The following is a 7,453-nucleotide window of genomic DNA, read 5'->3' as shown; positions in this document are numbered from 1 at the left end:
CTCCGGCTCCATCCAGGTCAGAGCTGCAGCTCAGAAGGATCCCATTCTGCAGACGAGGACAAAGCCTCTATTAAGGGTATTATATTCCATTGACAGCACTCCGCCTGCAGACCTGCAGCTTCATTTCTTATTTCGAGGGACACAGAGGTGATGTGATTCACAGGTTTATAAAACTCAACACACCCGCAGGGACACCGGCGCTGTAAAATACAATAAAAATACTGATATGGTTCTGAACGAAACACATCAAGTCAATGTCACTTTTTAAAAGGATGACATATGGCTCAATAGAGGTCCTTTGCTAATGTAGTTTATGGCCATCTAAAACGGAATGACCATAATAAAAGTGGAGATAATTGTAGCTTAAACAGACAAAATATTAAGACAAACATTGGGGACATAAGATTTAATCTGGTCTGTGGTTTGTACTTGGCTGTTTTATCTTCCATAGAGCCAGTTTGTTTACACAAATGTTTCTAGCCCACTGGGACAAATAACATTCATCATCTTCTGTGGAATTACTGATCACTAATTTCAAACACTCACAGGCTAGGGAAGTAATGCAAGGTAGCCATGGTAGGCTAGGGAAGGGGTGCCAGGTAGCCATGCTACTGTAGGCTAGGGAAGTCATGCCAGGTAGCCATTCTAGGCTAGGTAAATCATGCCAGGTAGCCATGCTAGGCTAGGGAAGTAGGCCTAATGCCAGGTAGAGACTTAATTACCTCTACCGTAGCCTGGCTGAGACAGTCTGCAACTATAATATCTACCGCCCACTATGATGTTACCAGTCTGAGGGCCCTAAAGATGTGCAACACTTCTGAATGCAACAGTACAGAACACAGCCAACAATGAACGCAATCCTGATGGATGAAACGCCTACAGCACACAGGGAAACAAGGATCGGGCAATCACAAGTCTTGTTCTCTCTGTTCTTGTGTGATTGTTATCTCGGTTGAACTACAGTAATGTACAGAATGTCTCTGTTATGTCTCACAATGTACTGTACATAATGTCTCTGTTGTCTCCCAACTGTGCTTTCAAGGGCTTTGAGGAAAAACTTTATTATATTTGCGAAGACTCCTTTTCTTTATTTCTTTATTTCCCTATCTGGAACAGCCCGGGGATTCAGTCATTCACAATTTATAATGGGAGCTTGGCTATACATCCAGCTTAATACAGTTACAGATTTTAAGTCTGCTGATGGTGTACTGTTGAAGCTTTAATGAAAATAGTGGGTGGGTGAGGGGGGGGTGAGGGGGGGGGGGGGGGGGGGCATTGTTCAGTCTCTTTCACTGTGGGTTTTGGTTTCAATATGGAATAAAAAACATCTGTAATCTCACAATAGCAATTTTGCTTGCATTTCCTATAAATACCCTCTTTGTTATGGTTTTATATTTTTTTGCTATGGTTTTAATTACATTTTTATTATTTCTCTGAGAAAAGCAGTACAGATACTTCAACACTATGGAAGGAGCGCCAGTGCTTACACAGCGGAGATGAAGCCATCATACAATATGTTTACTCCGTACAGATCATATGTGATCCAAAAGAAATCCAATATCTTATTTGCAATGCATACTATTCATACAAAAGGATTTCCTAAAATAAGACAGGATGGCCGTCATCCAGACTCGGACACCATTCCTGTTTACAGCCACATAAGGAAACCCAGCAGGATCCCAAACCCGGGAAGAGCACAATTGTGTATTAGAGAGCGGGCAGTGTCCACATCACTCCAAGAGACATCCTCTTAAACTTATTCTCATACACTATGGTTCCTTCCTTAGTTTCCCCTCGTTACTAGGACACAAAAAGCCAGCTCTGCACAGTCAGCGTAACACTCTTTATCTTCCCCCCCACCATGGAGTACAGATTTCCCAAGGCGCTGCTTTAACAGATCCCCATTCATAAAAAAGCACCTTGTGGAATAGCATGGGATTATATCCAGCATGAACGTTTGATATGGAAAATGGCCGAATGAAGGCGTGGAATAGAATAGAGGACTGGACGGAGAGATAGAGAGGCGAAACAAGGGGATGAGATAATGGTAGTGGTTCTGTAGTGAAGCTGTCTTAATGGCATTGATGAGTAGTTAGATTCTTGCTGAGGTCAGCTAGGGGCCTTGGGGGCCAGCGCGGGGCCATTGATCCTGTGGTCCCTCAACACCAAGGGCCAAAGAGGCTTTCTAAACATTATTACAGAGGGAGGTGTAACAGTGACCCAAGGAGTAATAAAATACATAAACCTGAAGCAGCTGGAGGAGCTAGAGGCTCTCTGAGACAGAAACAGGACACAGATAATCAATCTGGGTACAGCATAGCCTCTCACAGAGCCAGACAAGGGCCATACAGTATGCCAAGCTGTTCTCTCCCCCAAAAATGTAACACTCCGATCCAGGGCTTCATTGGTTATTCATGTGCGGTGGGCCTGATCCATCTAAGAGCCTGGGTAAAGCTTTAGTCAAGTAGGCCATATTTCACAGACATCTTGTTTCCTGTCTCAGATTGGTTTTGGTAATTTAAGTGTCCGACAGACAGGCTGCATACTGTAAGCCTACATCTCCTTCTGTGCTATCCCTCTCTGCACATGGGTGCCAAGTTGGGAGTCTCTGTGTAAACTCCCTGCAGGGTTACCTTATAAAGAATGAAGCAGGTCGTAAACAAGAAGGTGGATAAATGGTGTAAGACTTTGACAGGCCTTTGCGGTGTACTTCAATATAAAATAATACAGTTCCAACATTTCCAGATACTGTGCCACAATGTCACTGATTACATTTCCTTTAGATTATACATTATGCAAATTAGGCCTAGTAGTAATTAAAGTAATAGCGCCAAAACCCCCTTCTCTGGAGTATCAACCTGTCCTGATTTCAGTGTGTGTGTGTGTGTGTGTGTGTGTGTGTGTGTGTGTGCTGTGTGCGTGCGTGCATGCGCGTATGTGTACATGTGTGGGTCTGGGGATCATGGACTACACATTTGTGATTCTGCATGTTTATCCCATCGGGAGCTTGGCCTATGTGGGTCCATCTGTATGTGTTTAGCTGGAGGGCATGTGAGTCAGGGAGATGAAGGAGTGGTGGGGAAGTGGAGCTTTAGTTGACATAGACTTAGCTGGTCTTATCCCCATGTGATAAATGGATAGTTACAGGGGAGGGGGCTGAGACCAGCACACTACAACACTACCCTATACTGATATATATATATAAAAAATGTGGAGATGCAGTGATGGAACAAGTCCAGTGTCCAACGTGGCATGTGATGGAAAACTAATGAATACCATTGTCACGGTTTCGGCCGTGACTGCTCCTCCTCCTGGTTCGGGCAGGCTTCGGCGTTCGCCGTCCCCGGAGTACTAGCTGCCACCGTTGTATGTTTCGTGGTGTGATTGCTTTGGTCTGTCTTGTACACCTGTGTCTGTTTGTGTGCTGATTACGTGTCCTATAAGTTCCCTGTTTTGTATTGGTTAGATTGTGTGTTGTTGGCTGCCTGTCGTTCTGAGCTGCGTGTTTTGCGCTCTGTTTGTTTTGTTTAATGTTTACGCATGTTCGCGTAGTTCCTTCGCCTCTGTTTGTTTTCGAGGTCGTGTATTGTATTGTTGCACTTTGGACTAGTAAAGTCTGTTTGGACGAAGCCTCTGTGTCCTGCGCCTGACTCCTCCACCACATCCACATCGGTTCTTCTGACAGAACAACACACACCTACTATGGAGTCAGCAGGAGCAGTGGCGGCACCCAAGTCGCTGGAAGAACGGATCAGCTATCAGGACACCATGATCCGGCAACTTGGGGCCGCCATGGACGAGGTGTCCAATACTCTGCGCCGGTTGGTTACTGGAGAGGCGCCCACGCCTTCGTACACCATCCCATCACCAACGGCCAGTCCTCCTCTCTCAGCACCGGAACCCAGTGGCATTCGGCTCTCGCTCCCGAGGGCATATGACGGTTCTGCAGCCGAGTGTCAGGGGTTCCTCCTGCAGGTGGAACTCTACCTGGCTACCATACACCCAGCGCCCTCGGGATACGAGAGCGTCTCCGCCCTCATCTCCTGTCTATCCGGCAAGGCGTTGGAGTGGGCCAACGCCGAATGGAGGGGAATAGACGCCGCTACCATCACATACGCGGAGTTCTCCCGCCGCTTCAGGGCGGTCTTCGATCACCCACCTGAAGGGAAGGCGGCGGGGGAGCGTCTGTTCCACCTCCGACAGGGGAAGAGGAGCGCACAGGAGTTCGCACTGGAGTTCCAGACGCTAGCGGCGGATGCGGGGTGGAATGAGAGGGCCCTCATCGACCATTACCGGTGTAGCCTACGAGAGGACGTTCGTCGTGAGCTGGCCTGCAGGGACACCAACCTATCCTTCGACCAGTTGGTGGACATCTCCATTCGTCTCGACACCCTGCTGGCTACCCGCGGACGTCCCGAGTGGGGGTCGTCCATTCCACCCTCCAGCACCTCCGAGCCGATTCCCATGGAGCTCGGGGGTGCTGGTGCTAGAGAGAGGAGGAGAGAGAACCCGAGGGGGGCCACCCCCTGCACCAACTGTGGCCGTGGAGGACACACCGCGGCCAGGTGCTGGGGAGGGTCTCCTGGGAGAGGGGACAACAGGTCACGCACTGGGGAGTCATTTCAGGTGAGTAGGCGCCCCACTTACCCAGAGCTCTCTGTTGGTCACATGAGTATTCCTGTGAGATTTCCACAGGTGGCACCTCATTCCCAGCATAAGGCGCTAGTAGATTCAGGCGCAGCTGGGAATTTTATTGATCGGGCATTTTGTTATAGGTTAGGAATTCCCCTTCGGCCGGTAGAAGCCCCCTTTCCTGTCCACGCCTTAGACAGCCGGCCGTTGGGGTCGGGGCTGATCAGAGAAGTCACAGCACCACTTAAGATGACGACGCAGGGGGGTCATGAGGAGATCATTCAGTTTTATCTGATTGACTCTCCTGCGTACCCCGTGGTGCTGGGGCTTCCCTGGTTAAGCGCCCATGATCCTACTATTGCGTGGCAACAGAGGGCTCTTATGGAGTGGTCTGCCCAGTGTGTAGGGAGATGTCTAGGTGTTTCCTTAGGGGCGACCTCGGTAGAGAGTCCGAACCAAGTGCCCGCAATACGCATTCCCCCCGAGTATGAGGACTTAGCACTTGTGTTCAGCAAAACGAGGGCAACACGGCTACCACCTCATAGACAGGGGGACTGTGCGATAAATCTCCAAACAGGAGCGGCTCTTCCGCGGAGCCGTGTGTATCCCTTGTCTCAAGAGGAGACAGCGGCTATGGAGACTTACATAGCCGAGTCCTTGGCACAGGGATACATACGGTCCTCCACTTCCCCGGTTTCCTCGAGTTTCTTCTTTGTGAAGAAGAAGGACGGGGGTTTGCGCCCGTGTATTGATTACCGTAGTCTCAATCAGATCACGGTTAAGTACAGTTACCCTCTTCCACTGATTGCGACTATGACGGAATCATTACGCGGAGCACAGTTCTTCACAAAGTTGGATCTCAGGAGCGCGTACAATCTGGTGCGCATTAGGGAGGGGGATGAATGGAAAACAGCATTTAGCACCACCTCGGGTCATTACGAGTATCTCGTCATGCCATACGGGCTAATGAATGCTCCTTCAGTCTTCCAATCCTTTGTTGACGAGATTTTCCGGGACATGCATGGGCAGGGTGTGGTAGTGTACATCGACGACATCCTAGTGTACTCTTCTACACGAGCCGAGCATGTAGCCCTGGTGCGCCGAGTGTTGAGAAGACTGTTGGAGCATGACTTGTATGTCAAGGCAGAGAAATGCCTGTTCTTCCAGGAGTCCGTCTCCTTTTTGGGTTATCGGTTGTCCGCGTCTGGTGTGGAGATAGAGGTAGACCGTGTGTCGGCCGTGCGTAATTGGCAAACTCCAACCACTGTAAAAGAGGTGCAGCAGTTCTTGGGTTTTGCTAATTACTACCGGAGGTTTATCCGGGGTTTTGGACAGGTTGCAGCTCCCATTACGTCCCTACTAAAGGGGGGTCCGGTTCGTTTGCAGTGGTCAGCTGAGGCGGACAGGGCATTTGTCAAACTGAAGAACCTGTTCACCTCGGCCCCGGTGCTGGCGCATCCGGATCCCTCTTTACCATTCCAAGTTGAGGTCGACGCGTCCGAGACCGGTATTGGGGCAGTCCTGTCACAACGGTCCGGCACGCCACCTAAGCTCCGCCCCTGTGCGTTCTACTCCAAGAAGCTCAGCTCGGCGGAGCGCAATTATGACGTTGGGGACAGGGAGCTGTTAGCTGTAGTCCAGGCCCTAAAGGTGTGGAGGCATTGGCTTGAGGGGGCTCAACACCCTTTCCTCATTCTGACTGATCACCGTAACCTGGAGTACATCCGGGCAGCTAGGAGATTGAACCCTCGTCAGGCTAGGTGGAACATGTTCCTGACCCGGTTTGTTTTTAAGATCACATACATCCCAGGGTCCCAGAACGGTAAGGCAGACGCCCTGTCCCGGCGGTATGACACAGAGGAGAGGTCCATTGAGCCTACTTCCATACTGCCGGAGTCTTGTCTGGTGGCTCCGGTGGTATGGGAGGTCGATACGGAAATCGAGCGGGCACTGCGTACCGACCCTACTCCCCCCGAGTGTCCTGTGGGGCGGACGTACGTTCCGCTCGAGGTTCGTGATCGTCTTATTTATTGGGCTCATACATCACCCTCCTCTGGACATCCAGGTATTGGCCGGACAGTGCACTGCCTTAGCGTGAAATACTGGTGGCCAACGTTAGCTAAGGATGTGAGGGTTTATGTCTCCTCCTGCTCGGTGTGCGCCCAGTGTAAGGCGCCTAGACATTTGCCCAGGGGTAAGTTACATCCCCTGCCCGTTCCACAACGACCATGGTCCCACCTCTCGGTGGATTTTGTGACCGACCTACCCCCGTCCCAGGGGAATACCACCATTTTGGTCGTTGTGGATCAGTTTTCCAAGGCCTGTCGTCTCCTCCCAATGCCGGGTCTCCCTACTGCCCTACAGACCGCCGAGGCCCTATTTACCCACGTGTTCCGGCACTATGGGGTCCCCGAGGATATTGTGTCTGACCGAGGTCCCCAGTTCACCTCCAGAGTCTGGGGGGCGTTCATGGAACGCTTGGGGGTCTCGGTGAGCCTTACCTCGGGGTACCACCCAGAGAGCAATGGGCAGGTTGAACGAGTCAACTAGGATGTGGGTAGGTTTCTGAGGTCCTATTGCCGGGACCGGCCGGAGGAGTGGTCTAGGTATATCCCCTGGGAAGAGATGGCCCAGAACTCTCTCCGCCACTCCTCCACCAATTTAACACCTTTCCAGTGTGTTTTAGGGTATCAGCCGGTCCTGGCACCGTGGCACGAGAGCCAGATCGAGGCCCCTGCGGTGGACGAGTGGATTCGGCACTCGGAGGAGACGTGGGACGCTGCCCATGTCCATCTGCAGCGGGCCATCCGTCAACAAAAGG

This window comes from Coregonus lavaretus, assembly GCF_964263955.1.
Source record: "Coregonus lavaretus genome assembly, contig: HAP1_SCAFFOLD_1318, whole genome shotgun sequence".
In the NCBI taxonomy this organism is placed as follows: domain Eukaryota; kingdom Metazoa; phylum Chordata; class Actinopteri; order Salmoniformes; family Salmonidae; genus Coregonus; species Coregonus lavaretus.
Note: the sequence above shows the minus strand (reverse complement) of the source record.